Genomic DNA, 18,228 nt, shown 5'->3' with positions numbered 1-18,228 from the left:
GAATATATACACATTAGAGTAGTACTCAGTGGCAAAAAAACAATAACATCTTGAATTTTGCATGCAAATGGATGGAAATAGAAAATACTATCCTGAGTGAGATAACCCAGACCCAAAAAGATGAATATGGTATGTATTCACTCATTTGTGGACTCTATCCATAAACCAAGGTCATTAAGCCTATAGTTCACAAGCCCAGAGAAGCCAAATAACAAGGTGAACCCAAAGTAAAATATATACAGATCCTCCTGGAAATTGGAAACAAACAAGATTGCAGGGCAGAAGTCATGAGCATGGGGATGGGAGCAGGGGTGGGAGTGAGGTTGAGGGAAGGGGAGAGGGGTAGAGGGAATGGAGAAGGGAGAAGGGAAGGACTGGCAAGAGCTTGGGGGAGTGGGAGGGTGGAGATGGAGGAAGGGAGGATATAGGAATAGGGAAGAAGATATCTACTTTAAGGGATCCATTTTAGGGTTGGCAAGAGACTTGGCTCTAGAGCGGATCCCAGGTGTCCACGGGGATGTCTCCAGCAAGGTCCTTGGACAGCAGAGGAGAGGGTGCCTGAAGTGTCCTTGCCCCACTATCACACTGATCATTATCTCGAATATCACCATAGAATCTTTTTTCTGGTGACGGATGGAGATAGAGACAGAGACCCTGATAAGAGCAACGGACTGAGCTCCCAAGGTCCAGTTGAAAGGCAGAAGGAGGGAGAAGCAAGGAAGTCAGGACCACGAGTGGTTGGTCCACCATCTGAGGCAGTGTGCCGGTTCTAATGGGAGCTCACCGAATCCAGCTGGACTGGGTCTGAATGAGTATGTGATCAAACTGAACTCTCTGATTGTGGCTGACAATTGGGACTGATTGAGAAGCCATTGGCACAAGTCGCTGGTACTTGTTTTTACGCCATGTTCTGGCTTTTTGGGAACCTAGTCTATATGGATGCACAACTTTCTAGGCCTGGATGTAGGGGGAAGGACATTTGCTTCCCACAGGGCAGGGTACCCTGCCCTCTCTCAAGCAGTGCAGGAGAGGGAGAAGGAGTGTGGGGGAGCGGGAGGGGATTGGGAGGAGGAAAAGATGTGTAAATAATTGAATGCAAAAATTAAAAAAAATAAAATAATCCATTTCTATTAATCACTGTATTGCCAAGTGGCATGTCTTGCTTCCTGGCTGGCTGGTGTCTCTTGACTTCGCCCTTCTCCTTCCCATCATATTTAGTTTAGCTGTCCTGCCTAGACTTCCTGCCTGGCTACTGGTCAATTAGTGTTTTATTAAACCAACTCAGGTGTCAAATTTTTACAGTGTACAAGAGGATTAGTTTACAGCAACATAGAGAAACCCTGTCTCAAACAAAACAAAACAATGCACAACTCCCAAAGCCAAAAGTAACAAACAAACAACAAAACAAAACAAAGTGGTATTGTGCTCTTCTGCATTTGTGCAGATGATGGACCTCATGTTTGTTTTTAATTTCTCTCTCTCTTTCTCTCTCTCTCTCTCTCTCTCTCTCTCTCTCTCTCTCTCTCTCTCGTTTTTGCACAAAAATAAAAGGACTCCAGGAAATCTTTGGAAGACTAGAACGTGCATTACCTTGAATTGGTGATAGAATCCTGGGTATTTACAGAGTTCAAAGGACACCAAAGTAGACACATTAAATAGATGAAGATCTGTTCATATCAATTATACCTCAAAGATGGAGAGAAAGGGAGTAAGAGGAGGGAAGAAGGGAGGAGGGCCAGTCTGTCATGTGAGAGAAAGGTGGTGTCAAGAGCAAGTTGGGAAGCTCTTTCTGCATGCAGACTAGGATTGTTCCCAAAGCTGCAGTGTCTGTCCCTGAAAAACCCCCTCTTCCATTCAAGAGAAAGGAATTCCAGAGAGGAATCAGGACTGATAGATGCTCACTAGATCTTATTCACAAGTGGTATTGTTTTGAAAGGTTGGTTCTTATTTTCTATATCAGCACTAACTTGTTTATGGATAGAATATGTCTGGGATCTGCTTTACCCCATGAAGAATATGAGAATTACTCCTTTGTTCTTCTAGAGAGAGGCTCTAAAACAGGTCTCTTAGGAATTGGAGTGCCCTGTCAAGCCCTCCTATGTTTGTTTGTCATTGACTAGGTGACCTCCAGTTAATGCTATTAGTCATTTGGGATGGTGACACACTGAACAGCGTGCTAACAAGCCCTCGCCAGAGAAGTTGTGCTCATATTTCATTATTCTCCAGAGCGACCAGTCTGAACTGACTCAACTACACCCACTGGAAGGCCTATGTGTCCAATCTGGAAATCCCTGGGAGAAAGACATTTCCCCATCCCTGGGTGTGAGGTACTGGTGCTCAGTCACTGAGGACCAAGGGGCTCAATTGACCAGTCCTACAAGGTCAGCTTCCTCTGAGGCTGCCACAGGCTGGTTGTGGTTGGAGAGCGCTGCACTTGGGTAGCTGGTGGGTGATAGTGAGTGGCAAGAACTGTGGGAGGAGCCTATCAGAAGGCACTCAGGTTATGGGAGCACGACCTCCGATGGCATGGATTTGAGTCTTCTGGGAACACCTAGAGGAGGTTACACTAAGCTTATTGAAACCTGACACACCCCTTACTCACTGGCCCACTTTCTGCTTTGTGTGTGATCCTCCCTCTCATTCCCACTCCCTCCACGAAGCGATCCTCCATGTTCTGATGTCCGAGAAATCCCTTACGAGTGCTCAGCAGATGCAAGAAGCCTCCACGCCTCCATGTCACATAGTTTCTGGCATTTTGTTACAATATCACAAAATGGACCAAGATATTTGTATAGGACTCCCCTCTCCCACTTCTCTTTACAAGTTTTTTGACACAGGGGGTCTTAATATATAACCCAGGCTAGCCAAAAACTCACTCAGTATGTAGCCAATGATGACCTTTTCTTGTTTCTCCTGCCTCCTGAGTGCTAGGATTACGATATCGCCAAGGCTGAACTGACCATGAAGACATTTCCCAATTCCTATAAGAAGTGCCTTTCTCAAAGGTGAGGGTGCTAACAGAAAAGGATGCCTCTTGAAATCCAGGTACCTACACACATAGCAACTGGTACCTCCTCATCAAAAACCCATCACCTCTAGTAATGATGGTGGGGGCCTGCAGGGAACAGAAACTCACAGTGTACACAGGCTTAAGCGACAAAGTCAAGCTTTATTGGGGTGATCACATTCATGTTTGCACTGTTCACCATAGGTAGATAAGGCCAGTTAGAAAATTGTCCCATTTCCTTCAATTCCATCTGTATTTGGCAAGCAGCAACACATATTGTCCAATGAACCCACCCCACCTTAAGTGGATACACTAGTTCATAAAATTGTCCCTGGACAGTGTGAAACAGTATATATAACATGCTAGACCCTTTACAAGTTCAAACTTTAGATACTTGGGGTGCACTTGTAAAGCTAACTTTGTGTATTTTTTTTCCAGGCAAGGAAGACCAGTCATAAAAAAATAATACTTTATATAAGTTCAAGGTCAGAACTAAAATATTCAATCCTATAAACATATCTTACTGATGAAACTATTAATTTATACATAAATCATTCCTATGACAAGTTATATAAATTCTCAGGAAAAATTTACTAAGTCAGACGTCGGCATAGGATTTGTCAAGGTGACTTCAAGGTTCATTTATCACCAGGGTTTTGTTTTCAGAGATGGACCAAAATTTTGACTTAGGTGGTATGTGAATAGTTCAGGTGTTCTACAAAAATTGGACTCAAGAATCTATTTGTTATGATTCTTTATAGACAAACTCTCGCCCTAGAGGGAGTGATCAGATTGCTGTTTTCTACAGACAGGGCACATGTTCTGTCAGGGCTCATCTTCACTTGTCTTGAAATGCTTAACTTGGAAAACTTGTGATTGCATTTTGACCACTGTCTGAGATGAGCTAATTTATTTCATTCTGCTTGCTCTCTTTCAGGGCATGGTTCCTCTGTGCCATCATTCTCTTGGATCTCCTGAAACACAACTTTAGCAGCAGGTAGCACAACTTGGCCACATTGAGCAACATGCATATCACAGATGCCGAAATCATAAAAACAGTAAACACCGTTTTCTCGGTTGGTCTCGAAATAAAGCATTCCACTAGATTGGGGCAGGGATCAATGCCCCATTTCCGCATTACCAGGGCAGGTGGTAGCCATAGTAGAGGAAGTAGAACACATACATGAAGGCGGCTTCAAAGATGATGCGGAAGAAGATGTTGGTGGTGGATGTCCACTAGAGCGAGCACTCGATGATGCGCACCTTCTGCTGTTTGATGTCTTCCAGATCTTTAAACTCATTGCTCTTCTCTCCAAGTTTGAAATTCCGGGTGGTTTTGTGTCTGTAGTAGGTCATGTGATGACCACTAACAGCGCTGAAGTAGACACGAAGATCAGCTGCACAGCCCAGAGCCGGATGTGGGACACAGGGAATAAGTGGTCATAGCAGACATTCTTACACCATGGCTGCAGAGTGTTGCACACAAGTCCTCCTGCTCATCACCCCACACTTCCTGGGCAGCCACCAGAAGGATCATGACTCGGAAAATAAAGATGATTGTGATCCACAAAAAAAATATATGGTATAAATAATATAGAATATATAATTCATGATATAATATACACTGAATTAAAATAATCTGCAAAATTTGTATGATTTAAATTTCATACACAAAAAATTTAATCACAATATTGCTTTCATAATAGAAGAACAATCCTGAGACAGTGATTCTTACATTTTAATTCAATAAACATACAGAATAATAGTCACTTGTGAATGCTTTGCAGATAATGAAATCTATGCTGCATAAGTGCAAAATATTTGTGTAAAACTCATAAATTTTAAGGACAGATTAAAAAAGCATAAAGCTTATTGTAATAAGAATTGTAGAGGTAGGCTTGCCATATTCCTAACATGAGATTCATTTTGTGATTTCTGATATGTCCTTAATATTTTATGATATCAGCTTACAGCCAACCTATCTCTGATTAAAATAAATAATCTTGAAGAGTAGGATAAAGTGAGTCTTATATTTCTACACATTATTATTTGGCATTATTTTGTGGTTGAATTTAGAGATATAAAGAATATAGCATAATATTGTGTGTAATCTCCGACTGACATATTTTTTTCATAGTTTTGCTTAATAGTTTTTAGTTTCCTAAAAACTACTATTCATATTGAAATAATATATTTATTGTAATGCTTTTTTTCAGATTACAATTTTCTTTTTTCTATAGAGTAAATCTTATTGCCCATTATCTTGAAACAAATTATTAAAATATTTTCAAGAAAAGTACTTAGCAGATTCAGTATAAAAGATGAGGATAAATTTAAATACATGCTATACACACTTAGGAAATCTTGTTATTTATCAAGTCCTTTTTGTCTTTTAATAAAATGTATATTGTTAAGTTATTTGCATTTTTCAATATTCATTTGGAAATGTCTATATGTGTATTTGTGTGTGTGTTTTGTTTTGATTTAAAGAATAAGCATTCTACTAAAGTGTCTTATATCTTTAGCAGGTGTTCATTTAAATGAACACCACTGTAATTTGTTATTCTCCTATGATAATTCAAGCTGTTCTTCTCATTCTAATTCAAAGGTTGAAAGGGAACCATTTGCATATATTTTCAGAGCTGAAAATGCTGAAAGTAGAGAATACTATGCTGTCTAATAAGACATTCATTACATCTACTCGTTTTCAAGAATCATTTTAGTGTTCAAATTTTAACATGGTTCAAGATAACTGTGTTTATAGAGACAGTGCTGAAATTCAAATTCTTTGCCTTTATTCTTTGTGATGGAGGATGCAAGAAATTTTTGAAGTGAAAGACTGCTACTGGATCTGCCTAAACTAGCTCATTTAAAAAGTATCCTATCTCACATTACTTAATTTTAAATATTTGAAATTTTAGTACAACACTGTCAATGTCTTCTATTTAACAGAGTTTTCAGTTTTATGTCTGAGGAATTTTCTAGTCATTTTACAGTGATTTTAAGAATACTGAAATGGTTTTAGGAAAGACCATAGCACATTTACCATTCTTCTTCAAAATTCAATTTTTCCTCCTTTTCCTCTTAGGCTCTCTCTATCTCTGGGTATAACTATGGATCGATATAGATATATAGATATAGATTCTAATTATATATATATATATATATATATATATATATAAATCAAGCCAATACATTCTTGGAGATCAGACAAATAGACTATAACTACCTTACACTTCTTCAAGCAATAACTAGATTGAGAAAAATTTATGTAGTAAAAGCAGTATATATATATATATATATATATATAATCTTTCCTACGCAGTTAATATGTGTTTATCTTAGAAAACAGAAAATAGAAGATAGAAATATTTGAAGAATTACAACTATACAGTGGCATGAGTGGAACTTGAATAAACTGTCATGTTTTCTCTCTAATATAATATTTCTACTCAAATACCTTTTCTAAAAAAAATTGAACTGTGTGTTATGTATAGTTTATTTAACTATTGGATATTAAAGACATAGTTAGGACTTTGTTCCCTGTTTTTCTGAGACTTAACCTCTAAATATCTGTAATTTAAAGATGCAAAAGATTTTCTTTCTTTCACTATGCATGCAGGCACCACTCAGGTGTATCCAACCTTTTGATAGGTTAATGGAAGAATCTTGCTTAAGATGTTCCAAAGAAATGTCATATGTATCCCCACCTTTGTATGATTCTGATTTGTTTAGTTTAAATTTAATAATATCACAATTGCATGTACATCAGTTTTTTTTCAGCTTTGGGCATCAACATGGAAAATTGTTGAGGGTGAAGAAGGAATAAAGCAATATTCAAAAAGATGTTTGAAACAAATATGGCATAAATAACCTCAGAAATGTTATTCTCTGAAGCAATCATAGTCATGTGAGAAACGTGCCTTAACTTATGTGCCTTGTTTCAGCTCAGGATAATTGTTAACTTCAGTCATCAAAATTATTTGAATGCTGGGTGGTGGTGGTGGTGCATAGGCTGGTGGATCTCTTTAAGTTCAAGGCCAGACTGGTCTTCAAGAGCTGGTTCTAGGACAGGCTCCAATGCTACAGGAAAACCCTAACGCAAAAAGTAAAATAAAATTATTTGACATTTAAACTCAGATTGTTTTAATAATATGGCTTATCAAATTTATTAATTTGCAATTTTATAGAAATTTTATGGATTTTATTTATTAAGCAGTATATACAAATAAAAGAATATTTAGGAAAATAAAATTAAATAATTCAATCAACTTATTGGAGTGAAAATTAACCACATAATCTTAGTACTTTTTGTGCAGCTGTGACTTGATGCTTCATAAGAAAAAGTGTTTTTCTGGTTCATAGATTTGGAAAATTAAAGATAAAACTATGGATAGCATTATGTAGATGCATAACACAAACAGAATGAAATAATGACACCAAATGTTGTTGCAAACATGAAATCAAGACCAAATATATGGAATGCCTCATTTTCAAATATAGTACCTGAATGAATATATCCAGAAAAATCCCAGTCTTATTTGATGAGATTCAGTTTCTTCTGAAAAATTTCTCTAAAATTTCCCAATTTCTTCTTAGGAGTCCCTACCTCTTAAAAGCTCCAATGCTTATTGCAGTAACACAGAGATACATATTTAGGACAAAGATTCTGGTACATCAACTTTAGTCAGTAGAAAATTTCAACACATTATTTTTTTTTATTATTGAATAACTTCATACATACATACCTATATACTTTGTATTTGTGTCTTCTTTTCTCTCCAATGTTATCTTCAAATCTGTTAGTACTCTACACATTGCTTCTCTCTAAATATTATATCCCCCTTTTTAATTCCTTTGGTACAAATATAGATACTGATATATACCTGGGTTCAATTATTGATTCTGATATAATACATGGGTATGCATCTGTCTTAGGCTTCCTATTGCTGTGAAGAGACACCATAAACATGGCAACTCTTATAAAATAAAACATTTCATTGGGGCTGTATTATATTTTCAGAGGTTTATAGTCTATTATCATCATGTTGGGGAATGATGGTGGGAGGGCAGATATGTTGCTGAAGTAGGAGTTGAGAGTCTGCATCATGGTCTACTGGAAGCAAAAGGAGTCTGGGTGTACCACATTCTGAGCATAGCTTGAACATAGAAGACATCAAAGCCCAGTCCTATAGTGACACTTCCACTAACACGGCAAAGCCAAACTTTTAGTACTGCCATTTCATATGGAAACCATGTTCTTTTGAACCACCACAAGGACCATTCACTGCAGAAATTTTTGACCTATGAAAGGACACATCTCTGAAGAAAACTAATGAAATCTCTTTTCTTTTACAACAATTAATTTTCATTAGCAACCCAAGTAGAGATGGGGAACTCATCCGTTCTTTCCCCCATCCAAAATTACATGAACTTTTCTGGGATGGAATATAATACCTGCTAGCGTTTTGACACAAAATTATAGAGTATTATGAAAGCAATGTGCTTGTACCACTTTAAGATAAAGTATGTTGTTTCAAATTTATGAAGACATTTCAATGCTCTAGAAATTTTGACATAGTTAAAGTGATGACACAGAATATTTCAAATAAAATAATTTGCATTCTCTGTTTACTTCCTTCAAGAAATTCTAAAATCACTAAGAATGTTTAATGAAAGTGAATGCTTTCATAGTAATAATTGAAAATTGATTTTTATGCGTTCTAACAATTTTCATTTTATTGTATCCTTTCAAGTATTAAATGATTCCTAAGTTATTTACTAAATCATTAGGCAAAATATTATTGCAAAATTTAATACAGACGTAGTTAATTATATATTCAACATATATTACATTTTCTGTATATTCAGCACATTCTTTGTGTATTATATGCTATTTATTTTATTTTTATTAAATTAATAATAGCATATAAAACAATGGATTTAATTAAAAATTATAATATATAATTACCTTCTCAATTCCCCTCTACTTTCCTGTTGGTGATTACCTTGCCCTTCTACTTGCATGTCAAATGAGTTACATTGACCTAAGATATTTATTAATCTTTCCTTCTTTTTGTATGCTGCTCCCTTCTCATAATTCATGAATTATTTGACAGTAGTTAAAAATGTGATTATACACACACATACCTGTATAAAAGATTAAATAAAAATTCTGAAAATTAGAGAAAAGATGACAATGTCTATTTGTGACAGATTTATTTCAATTTACCTAACAATCTCTAATTTCATCTGTTTTTTTTTGTAGGTAGCATTTTATTCTTTCTTGGAGATGAATACAATATGATTGCATTGTGTATGTAGATCTTGATTTTAAACCATATTATAGAAGACTTATATGGTATCTCACATTTTTAGTTATTTCAAAAAAGTTCTGAAAGAATAATTGATGTGTATGCATTTGGTAGTATGTTGGTATACCATATACATAATTGTGTCAAGTTGTAGATCTATTTTCAGTGATTCTTTAAATAATTTTTGACATTATGAGTTAATTACAACATTTCTCCCTGCCTTGTCATCCCTCCAGAATGTCACATATACCCCTCCCCACTCCTAATCAAATTCATGCCTTTTTTCACTTATTTGTATAGTATGCAGTATGTACATACACATAGATTTATAAATACAACCTTCTCATTCTGCGTAATGTCACATAGATGTATGTTTTCAGGGATGGCTGTTTGGCAAGAGGCAACTAATTGGTATGCTCTTCCATAAGAAGGCTTTTTTTTTTCCTGTTTACAACTTTTCTCATGTGGTTTTTATTGTCCAATTTGACATGTTCATTGATGTCATGTTTGTTCAGCTCATGTTTGGGAAATTAAATTGTTGAGAATTTATGGATATAAATTTGTTTTCTTCTTTGTGACTCTTTGGCTCTATAATTTTGAATATTGATTTGGTATGGTTTTCAGTGTTATCCTCCATATGCAGCATGAGTATTACTGATTGGGTAAATATTATATTTTGTGGAGAGGACAAATGATTATAGGGTGCTATTAAGGACTATGATATTTTATTATATTTATGATTGTAGATTTTTCTTTCAGTGATCATGACTTCAGTGTCTTAAAAATATTCATTATCCCTAGGAATTAAGGAAATGAAAATGGATCAACTTTGAGACTTCATCTTACCCTAGTCCACATGACAAAGATCAGTGGTACAACCAGCCACAAAGCAGGAGTCAATGTGTGGAAAAGAGAACTCTCGATCACTGTTTGTGGGGTTGCAAAGTTGTGGAGTCACTAATGAAACCATAGAGGAAAATTCTCAAAAAAATAAAAGTAAATCTACCATATATCCGAGCTATACCAGTTCATGGGATATACATAAGGGGCTCAAAATCTTACTCCACAAATGCTTGCTTATCCATGTTTGTTGCTGCTCTACTTACAAGAATTAAAAAAAAATAAATATCCTATAACCAATAAATGGATAACAAAAGTGTGGTAGATAAATATTTTGAAATATAATTCTTCTATTAAAAGTATAATCACGAACCTTGCAAATAAATGGATGAAACTAGAAAAATTCATTTTAAGCATATTAAAGCAGATATTATATACCTAGCTTCAAATCTCCACAGGTGCATGCATAGTACATACTAACTAGAGAAACCAAGAAACTAAAATAAAGCCATTGTGAAGACAGGGGATTAAAGAGCAAAAGAAAGATAAAAAGCAGGTTCTATTCACCGAGAAGACCTAATTTCTCAGGCTCTTCACCCCTTAGCCCATCCTTTTCCCTGTCTAAGCCTAATGTGGATTCCATAGACCATCATATCTTTACATCCCCAGAAATCATATTTTTAGCTTCTTTGTCAAAAATCAGCTGTGTGTATGTGTTAGGATTGATATCTGGGTCTTTGATTCGATTCTATAGGTCCTCCTATCTGTTTTAATGCCAATACCTGTCTGATTTCATTATTACATTTCTATAGCAGAGTTTGATGTTATAGAGAGTGATGCCTCCAGAAGTGCCTTTATTGTACAGGATTGTTTTGGCTATCCTGGGTTTGCTGCTTTTTCCATATGAATTTGAGTATTGTTCTTCTATGGCCTGTGAAGAATTTGGCTGGAATTTTGATGGGCATTGTATTGAGTTTGAAGATTGCTTTTAGTAAGATTGCCACTTTTACTATGTTAATTCTACTGACCCAGAATAATGTGAGATCTTTGCATTTTCTTGTGTCTTCTTCAATTTCTTTCTTCAAATGTTTAAAGTTCTTGTAATACAAGTCTTTCACTTGTTAGAGTTACAGCAAGATATTTTAGGTTATTTGTGGCTATTGCAAATTGTGATGTTTCTCTGATTTCTGTCTCATCCTATTTATCATCTGTATAAAGGATGACTACTGAATTTTAAAGTTGATCTTGTATCCTGCCACATTACTGAAAGAGTTTATGAGTTACAGAAGTTCCATAGTAGAATTTTTGCTGTCACTTATATATACTATCATATCAACAGTAAATTGTGAAAATTTGTCTTCTTTTCCAATTTATATCACCATGATCACCTTTTATTGTTTTATTGTTCTAGCTATAACTTTGAGTACTATATAAAATAGATATGGAAAGAGTGGATAGCCTTGTCTTATTCTTGATTTCAGTGGAAATGCATTGTTTGATATTGAGTTTGATATTGCCTGTGGGCTTGCTATATATTGTCTTTATGTTTGTATGTGTCCCTTATATTCCTGCTCTTTCCAAGACTTTTATCATGAAGGGGTTTTAATTTTTTTAAGGACCTTTATAGGATGTGCTGAAATGATCATTGCTTTTTTCCCTTAAGTTTGCTATATAGTGAATTACACTGACAGATTCTATTTGTTGAACTATTCCTGAATCTCTGAGATGAAGCCAACTTGGTCATGGTGGATGATTTTTCTAATGTGTTCTTAAATTCTGTTTGCCTGTTGTAACATGAGGGACTGCTTATTTGGGTTTTAGTCCTGTCCAGTTCCCACACTGGTAAACACGAAAGAAAATCACACAGATATCTCCATCAGTTATAAAACTGATTGGCCCATTAGCTCAGGCTTCTTATTAGCTCTTGTAACTTATATTAACCCATTGTTCTTATCTATGTTTGCCACATGGCTTGATACCTTTCACAGTGGGGCAGGGCACATGTTGCTTCTTGGTGGACTGGGCAGGAACAGGAATGGCAAAGGAGCTTCCTTCTTCCCAGAATACTCCTGTTCTCATCACCCCACCTCTACTTTCTGTCTAGTTGATGTGCCTATACTCCCTTCCTGGCCAATCAGCATTTATTTAATACATGATTGACAGAATACAGACAATTCTCCCACACCACTAAAATCTAATTTCTTCCTTGACCCATTGGTGAGCATTGAGTAATTTCTATGAATTTGTGGGTTGTTTGAAATTAGTGTTGCTATTGAATTCTAAGGTTAAGCCACGATGGTTCTCCAGTGAGATACATGAGGTTTTTCATTTTGTTGTTGTTGTTGTTTTTCCATTCAATAATTTACACTTCCTCTACTATTCCTATTCCCCTCCTGCTCCTCCACTCCCCCTCCTCCCTCTCCCTCCCTCCTTAAGATACTGCAGGAAACCCTGCCCTGTGGGAAGTTCAAGCTCCCCCCCCACATCCAGGACTAGAAAGCTTTGCATCCAAATATACTAGGGTCCCAAAAGTCAGTATAAGCAATAAAAACAAGTCCCAGTGTCTTTATCAATGGCTTTTCAGTCATCCCCCATTGTCAGCCACATTCAGAGAGTTCAGTGTGTTTGCATGCTCAATAAGTCCTGGTACAGCTGGATTTAGTGGACTCCCATTAGACCAGGTACACTGTCTCAGTAGTGGACCAGCCCCTTGCTGTCTAGATTCTCTGTCTCATCTTCTCACTCCTTCTGCTCTTCAACTGGACCTTGGGAACTCAGTCTGTTGCTCTGATGAGCGTCTCTGTCTCTATCTCCATCCATAGCCGGATGAAGATTCAATGGTGATATTCGAGATAATCAACAATGTAATAGTGAGGCAAGGGCAGTTCAGTCACCCTCTGCAGAGCTGCCCAAGGACCTAGCTGGGGACATCCCTGTGGACACCTGCGATCCCCTCTAGAGCCAAGTCTCTTGCCAACCCTAAAAAGGATTCCTTAATGTAGATATCTTCTTCCCTGTTCCTATATCCGCCCTTCCTCCATATCCAACCTCCTACTCCCCCACGTTCATGTCAATCCTTCCCTTTTCCCTTCCCTCTCCCCCTTTCCTCTTCCCCCACTCCCATCTCTAACCCCACCCCCATGCTCCCAACTTTTGCCCGGCAATCTTGTTTGCTTCCAATTTCTAGGAGGATCTATATATGTTTTTCTTTGGGTTCACCTTGTAATTTGGCTTCTCTAGGGTTACAAACTATAGGCTTTATGTCCTCTGTTTATGGCTAGAATCTACTAATGAGTGAGTATATAACATATTCATCTTTTTGGGTCTGGGTTATCTCACTCTGGATAATGTTTTCTATTTCCAACCATTAGCATACAAAATTCAAGATGTCTTTTTTTTAACCACTGATCAGTACTCTGTGTCTTTCTCCATTCGTCCATAGAGGGGCATCAAGGTTGTTTCCAGGTTCTGGTTTTTACAAATAATGCTGCTTTGAACATAGTTGAACGAATGCTTTTGTAGTATGATTGGGCATCTCTTGGGTATATTCCCAAGAGTGGTATTACTGGCTCCTGAGGTAGATTGATTCCCAATTTCTTGAGAAACCGCCACATTGATTTCCAAAGTGGTTGCACATGTTTGCATTCCCACCAGCAATGGATGAGTATTCCCGTTACTCCACATCCTCTCCAGCATAGGCTATCATTGGTGTTTTTGATTTTAGCTATTCTGAGAGGTGTAAGATGGCATCTCAAAGCTGTTTTTATTTGCATTTCCCTGATCGCTATGGAGGTTGAACACGACCCTAAGTATCTTTTGGCCATTTGAAATTCATCTGATGAAAATTCTCTTTTTAGTTCAGTACCCCATTTTTTAATTGGGTTAATTAGAATTTTCATGTCCAGTTTCTTGAGTTCTATATATATTTTTGAGATCAGATCTTTGTATGATGCGGGGTTGGTGAAGATCTTCTCCCATTCAGTAGGATGCCTTTTTGTCTTAATGACAATGTCCTTTGCTTTACAGATGCTTCTCAGTTTTAGGACATCCCATTTATTCACTGTTGCTCTTGTTGTCTGTGCTAATGGGGTTATACAGAGAAAGTGGTCTCCTGTGCTCATGTACTATAGTCTACTTCTCACTTTCTCTTCTATCAGATTCAGTGTGGTTGGATTAATATTGAGGACTTTGATCCATATGGACTTGAGTTTTGCGCATGGTGATATATATAGATCTATTTTTATTCTTCTATAGGGTGACATCCAGTTATGCCAGCACCATTTGTTGAAGATGCTTTTTTTCTTCCATTGTGTACTTTTAGCTTCTTTGTCGCAAATCAGGTATTCATTGGTTTGAGGGTTGATATCCTGGTCTTCGATATGATTCCATTTTTCAACGTCTCTCTTTTTATGGCAATACCAAGCTGTTTCCATTACTGTAGCTCTGTAATAGAGTTTGAGGTCAGGGATGGTAAAGAAAATTACCTTTATTGGTAGTTCCTATATTGTAATAGTTTGTTTTGGATATCCTGGGTTTTTTGTTTTTCCATAAAAAGTGATTATTTTTCTGTGAAGGTCTGTGAAGAATTTTGTTGGGATTTTGATAGGGATTGTGTTGAATTTATAGATTGGTAGAACTGTCATTTTTACTCTGTTGACCTTACCCATTCAAGAGCATGGGAGATCTTTCCATTTTCTGGTGTCCTCTTCAATTTTTTTTCTTTAAAGTCTGAAAGTTCTTGTCAAATAGATCTTTCAATTCCTTGGTTAGAGTAATCCCAAGATACTTTATGTTATTTGTGGCTATCATGAAAGGTGAAGTTTCTCTGATTTCCCTCTCTGCTTCTCTATCCTTTGTGTATAGAAGAGCTATTGATTTTTTGAGTTGATCTTATATCCTGCCACATAACTGAAGGGATTTATCAGCTGTAGGAGTTCTTTGGAAAAGTTTTGGGGGTCACTGATGTATGCAATCATATCATCTGCAAATAACGAAAGTTTTACTTCTTCCTTTCTAATTCAAATCACCTTGATCTCTTTATGTTGTCTTATTGCTGTTGCTAGAACTTCAAGAACTATGTTGAAGAGATATGGTGAGAGAGAACAGCCTTGTCTTGTTCCTGAGTTTAGTGGATTGACTTTGAGTTTCTCTCCATTTAATTTGATATTAGCTGTTGGTTTGCTGTATATTGCTTTTATTATATTTAGATATGATCCTCATATCCCTAACCTCTCCAAGACCTTTATTATAAAGGAGTGTTGTCAAATCACTTTTCAGCATCTAATGAAATGATATGGTCTACTTAAATTGTTCACCTGGTCCTGATTTAATTGTGGTATATGGAATTTATCTAATTACTAGTCCATTTCTTTTACATTTTTCAATTTTGTGGCACATTGGCCTTTTTATTAAGACCTAATAATTGTCTGAATTTCCTCAGTGTCTGTTGTTATGTCCCCCTTTTCTCTTCTGATATTGTTCATTTGCGCATCCACTCACCTCCTTTTGATTAGTTTGGATAGGGACTTGTTAATCTTGTTGATTTTCTCAAAGAACCAGCTCTGTGTTTCATTGATTCTTTGGATTGTTTTCTGTGTTTCAACTTTGTTGATTTCAGCCCTCAATTTGATTGTTTCCAGTCTATTACTCCTCCTGGGTTAATCTGCTTCTTTTTTTCTAGAGCTTTATACTGTACTGTTAAGTCTCTAATCTGAGCTTTCTCCATTTTTTTTAATGTGGGCACTTAGTCACTACTTAGACATTAACTTTCTTCTTAGGACTGCTTTTATAGTGTCCCATAGGTTTGGGTATGTTGTGTCTTTATTTTTGTTGATTTCAAGGAAGACTTTAATTTCTTTCTTGATTTCGTCCCTGACCCAGGGGTGGTTCAGTAGCTGGCTGTTCAATTTCCATGAGTTTGTAGGCTTTATGTGGGTAGAATTGTTGTTAAATTCTAACTTTATTCCATGGTGATCCAAGAAGACACAGGTGGTTACTTAAATTTTTTCTTTATATCTGTGGATGTTTGCTTTGTTACCAAGTATGCGATCAATTTTCCAGAAGGATGCATGAGATTCTGAGAAGAAGGTATATTCTTTCCTATTTTGCTGGAATGTTCTATAGATATCTTTTAAGTCCATTTGATTCATTACTTCCATTAGTTCCCTTATTTTTCTGTTACATTTCTGTCTGGTGAGACAGGAGTGTTGAAGTCTCCTACTATTTGTGTATGTGATTTGATGTGTACTTTTGAGATCTTGTAATGTTTCTTTTACATATGTGGGTGCTTTTATATTCGGGGCATAGATATTCACGATTGAGACTTCATCCTGAAGTATTGTTCCTTTTATGAGTATAATGTGTTCATCTCCATCTCTTCTGATTGATTTTAGTTTAAAGTCAATTTTGTTAGATATTAGAATAGCCAAACCCACTTGCTTCTTAGGTCCATTTGATTGATAAACCTTTTCCCAACCTCTTACTCTGAGTATATGTCTTTTTGGTTGAGGTGTGTTTCTTGTGAGCAGCAGAATGTTGGATCCTGCTTACATATCCCTTCTTTTAACCTGTGCCTTTTTATAGGTGAATTGAGACCATTGATATTAAGTGATATTAATGACCTGTGGTTGTTAACTCTGGTTATTTTAATTTTTTGGTTGTAGGGTTTGTGTATTTTCCTTCTTTGAGAAGTACTTGTGGAGGGTTATTAGATGTCTTGAAAGACCCCCGAAGAGAGTCTTCCTTCTGGAGAGACCCTTCCCAAGGATCAACGAGAACACCGTTGCGGATGAAAACAGCAAGAGGTTTATTTTCAGATACACAGGCGCCTGGGGCGGCAGAGTCTCTCAGAGGACTTGCGCGCCCTCAGGCTGTGGTAAGGGGTTTTTATAAGGGCAGAGAGCAAAAAGCGCGGTTACAGAAGCAGATGCCTTGGTTACAGGGATTTCATTGGACAGCTTAATTTAGCCAGGTTAAATTGGGGAGAAATTCCCCCTTGATACATGGACCCCCGGTTAGGGCTGAGTTGGCCCTTTCATAACTGGCACTTCCCGTTCTTGCCTTGCCTTCACAGCTGACCACAGATATCCTGTTCTGCTACAGACAGTCTGTAATCCTGTATTGCAATGTATGACTGTCCTCTGTCTGAATTCCCCAAAAGTACAAGCCTTGCATAAAATGGCATTATTTTTAGCTGCAGCAGCAATTTGAGCGATTTGGGTTGGGGTCCTTCATTCCCCCATATCTCTTGTTAATTGGGGAATGGAATCTTTCATTCCTTTGGAGGGGTTGCAATCAGAAGTCTGAATATATTGGTTCAGTTGGCTGATATTGCAGGGTCAATATGAATGCCTGCATCACTGCCAGTCTGTCTTTTACAAACTGTACCAGCCGGTTTAAAATGCAAGGGCCAAACAAGAAAATTAAAAGAATGATAATCATGGGGCCCATAATTGTGGAGATCAGGGTGGTGAACCAGGGAGACCTGTTGTACCATCCCTCGAACCATCCCTGTTGGGATTCAACTATTTGCTGTCTATTTTTGAGTCTTTCTCTTAGCTTGGCCATACTGTCTCTTACTAATCCAGTATGGTCTGCATAAAAGCAACATTCCTCTTTAAGGGCCACACATAACCCTCCTTCTTTTAAGAATAGGATATCCAGCCCCCTTCTGTTTTGTAAGACAACCTCCGAGAGGGACGTTAAGGATTTTTCAAGGGCACTTATGGACTCTTCCAAGGCCTGGATGTCCGTATTCATGGCTAGTTGTAGTTGTCTGAATTGTCTGGTCTCAGTTAAAGCTATTGCCCCCGTCCCTATTCCAGCAGCCATTCCCCCTACAGTAATTCCTCCTAGTAAAAGGGCCACAGTTATGGACACCGGTTCCCTACGATATCTGGGCCTCCTTTCGTAGTGGCTGTAAAAGTCTTCAGATGTATGATAAATTACCTTAGGCCATAATTCTATCAAAACACAGTAATCATTAAATTTATCAAGTAATGCGGCTGAAATACATGGTGTTAGCCCGGTGCTACATGCCCAATATGTCCCAGTAGGGGCTACCAAATA

The sequence above is a fragment of the Myodes glareolus genome, chromosome X, assembly GCF_982192425.1.
Source record: "Myodes glareolus chromosome X, mMyoGla1.1, whole genome shotgun sequence".
NCBI classification, from domain to species: domain Eukaryota; kingdom Metazoa; phylum Chordata; class Mammalia; order Rodentia; family Cricetidae; genus Myodes; species Myodes glareolus.
The sequence above is the reverse complement of the archived record's forward strand: the minus strand, read 5'-3'. Positions refer to the sequence as shown.